Here is a 3257-nt window from a genome sequence, read left to right on the forward strand (position 1 = left end):
ATGCTAGTTGAGTCAATTGTGTTTCCAACATCTTGGTGTGAGCTAGAATGTTGTTGATGGTGGTTTCTTTTGCTTGGCTATCTTTTTGCATTTGGGTGAAAAATTCTTGTTGATTCTTTTGCATTTGGAGGACCGCTTTTTGGACATCAAAGCCTTGGTCATTTTGGTGATTGTATGGATTTTGATTTTGGTAACCTTGGTTTTGATTGTAAAAGGGTCTTTGATTTTGGTTTCTCATGGGTGGTGGAGTGTATGTTGTTTGAGGGTTTTGAACATTTTGGCTTTTGTATGAGAGATTTGGATGGAACTTGGTGTTTTCATTGTAAAAATTTGAATAAGGGGTACCACTTTTGTAAGCTTGGAAAGCATTAACTTGTTTGGTTGTTCCCCTACACTCACTTGGGTCATGACCCAAAGTTCCACAATTCTCACATATCCTACTTGGGATTGATGAGGATGCCGTCATGGCATTGACATGATGCTTCGATGATTTTGAGTTTTCCTCAAGTCTAGCCATAGCTTGTTCAAACTTCAAGTTGATTGTGTCAATGTGAGCACTAAGTTGAGCACCCAATTGAGTAACGGAGTCCACTTCATGCTTTCCTCCTCTAGTAGCCTTGCGAGGTCTACTATATTGTGAATTATGGACCGCCATTTCCTCAATCTTGTTCCATGTTTGATTGTCATCAACTTCGGTGAACATTCCATTTGATCCCATATTGAGAATGTTCCTAGAATCTTCATAAAAACCATTCCAAAATTGTTGCACCAAAAACCATTCGCTAAGTCCATGGTGAGGACATGAGCGACAAATACCTTTAAACCGCTCCCAAGCTTCGTACAAAGACTCTTCATCCCTTTGCTTAAAACCCGTAATTTGAGCTCTTAGCATGTTGGTCTTTTCCGGTGGGTAGAATTTTTTGTAGAAGGCTAGAGCCAACTTCTTCCAAGAATCTATTCCAAGGGTGGCCTTATTAAGGCCCTTCAACCATTGCTTTGCGGTGCCAATTAAGGAAAAAGGAAATAAGACCCATCTAATTTGGTCTTGAGTCACGCCCGTTTGAGAGATAGCATCACAATAATCGCAAAAGGTTTCCATATGAGAATGAGGGTCCTCACTAGGCATTCCCCCGAATTGGCTCCTCTCAACTAGTTGGATGAAGGCGGACTTGGCAATAAAATTTCCGGTGAGATGTTGCGGTGTAGGAGTACCATTTGGTAGATTCTCCTCGGTGGGAGTGAGTGTGACGAGAATTTTGGCATTGTAGGTGGATTTTGTAGGGTATTGTGTAATGGGTTTTCTTCTCCTTCTATTGCGAAAGGATTGACAAACTCACTAGTGGGTTGAACAAATTCACCAACACCTCTCAAATTCCTCCTAACAAGTCTCCTATTGTTCATCAAGGTTCTTTCGATTTCACGGTCAAAAGGTAACAAATCACTTTGTAACCTTCTAGACATGCAAAATATCAAACAACTCAAAAACAATTAGAACAAACCTTGAGGATTTTCACTTCCTCAAGGCGAAGAAAGACACAACTAATAACAAAAAGGAAATCTAAATCAAACAAACACCATCCCCGGCAACGGCGCCATTTTTTTGATCGGTCCGTTTCGTATTCACAAATAAATAGATGTGGTCGTTGGTCACGGTCGAATCAAAACACAATTTATAGCTTAACAAGCAACTCTAACATTAGTAAAGAGGCAAGTAAAGGTCGGATCCCAAGGGACGGGAGTTGAAATGAGATTTCTATTGTAACTAGTGGTGTCTAAGGGGGTGTCACAAATTGGGTTGATGTAGAAGGCTACTAAACTAGAAAATCAATGAAAATAAACAAGCAAGATGAATAAAAAGGGGTGTAAACAATTGATTAAAGGCACTAGGGTGTCATGGGGTCATAGGGGATTCATGGGATATGATCATACAAACATGTTCTCAAATTATAAGCAAGCAATTATTGTTGTGATGGATTGAGTTGGGTTATATCTTACAATCCTAGGAAAGTTTGGGTCCCGGAGCCGAATCGATTAGATTGTACAACACCTACAAGTCGACTTAATCTTCCCTACTCAACAACATGCATGGTCTAATGAGACTCGAGTTGGGTTATGTCTTACAAGTCTCATTGAAAAGATAGGAGATGATAGTAAATGCAAGGATTCATAGGCTTAGCATTTCATCAAATATAACATGTGCATGAGTTGAGATCAAAACAAGCAAGCAAATAAGATATGAAAGCATATTAATTTAAGCATGAATCATTCCCCATGTTGGTTTCCCCTAATCACCCATTAACCCTAGCTAAGAGACTACTCACTCATTATCATGTTGATCATGCTAGCAAGGTTGTCAATCATACCAACAATATGAAACATGATGAATAAATGAAAGTAATTAACAATAATTAAAAAGGGATTAAGAGATTATACCTACTAATGATTCCAATAATAAAGCAAGAATAATAGAAGTACTTGAATGCTAGATTGAGAGGTTGTCAATCTCCCAATAATAACCTAAATAATCTTCAATTACCCAAAATAAAGGATGAACAAAAGAGAGATTAAAGAACTAAAACTTGGATTAAAACTTGATTAATACTTGATTACAATATTGAAGAGAGATTTGATTGATATTAACTACACTAATTATTGATAAGAAGAACATGCTCCTCTAATTAGACTAATGGGGTATTTATAGTGAAAATTAGGAAGGATGCATTAGGGTTAACTAAGGGCTAAACTAGTAATTACACTTTTTAAGTAGAGCAAGGAGAAGCCGGTATTTTTGGAGAGAAGGGCTTCTCTTTTCGTAGCTTGAAGAAGACAACCCGTCTTTGTGAAGGAATCCGGGCGGATTAAGGTCGGGACGGCCGGATTTGGTCGATGGAATCCGAGCGGATTCTGGGGAATCCGGGCGGATTGCGAGGGGAATCCGAGCGGATTCACTGGGACGCTTCGGATTGTGCAAGGGCAGGACGGGCGGATTGTTGACAATCCGCTCGGATTGTCAGTCAGCGTGGTAACTTCTTCTTTTCTTCCCTTTTCTTCATTAATTCCTTGGGGATTTCCTTGGGGACTCAAGGATCCTTTCTCAACATTGCTCTTCTACTATGATATGTACAAAGGCCTTCTAATCTTGTCCCTCCTTGATGCTTGGTCATTGAATTTGATCAATTTAGTCTTGATTTGCCATGAAAATGCAAGATTCTTACTCCTTTCCTACCAAGGGATCAAAATCTCAAAGAATATGCAAA

The 3257-nt window shown here is 39.2% G+C and overlaps 1 non-coding gene across 1 annotated transcript; it reads left to right on the forward strand.

Annotated features, from left to right (window-relative positions):
- The first annotated feature begins 785 nt into the window (after positions 1-785).
- On the forward strand, positions 786-892 carry LOC141603243 (small nucleolar RNA R71). Its single transcript, XR_012525133.1, has one exon. It is a non-coding gene; the product is annotated as a small nucleolar RNA R71 (small nucleolar RNA).
- The last annotated feature ends 2365 nt before the right edge of the window (positions 893-3257 follow it).

Source organism: Silene latifolia, chromosome 9 (genome assembly GCF_048544455.1).
Source record: "Silene latifolia isolate original U9 population chromosome 9, ASM4854445v1, whole genome shotgun sequence".
In the NCBI taxonomy this organism is placed as follows: Eukaryota; Viridiplantae; Streptophyta; class Magnoliopsida; order Caryophyllales; family Caryophyllaceae; genus Silene; species Silene latifolia.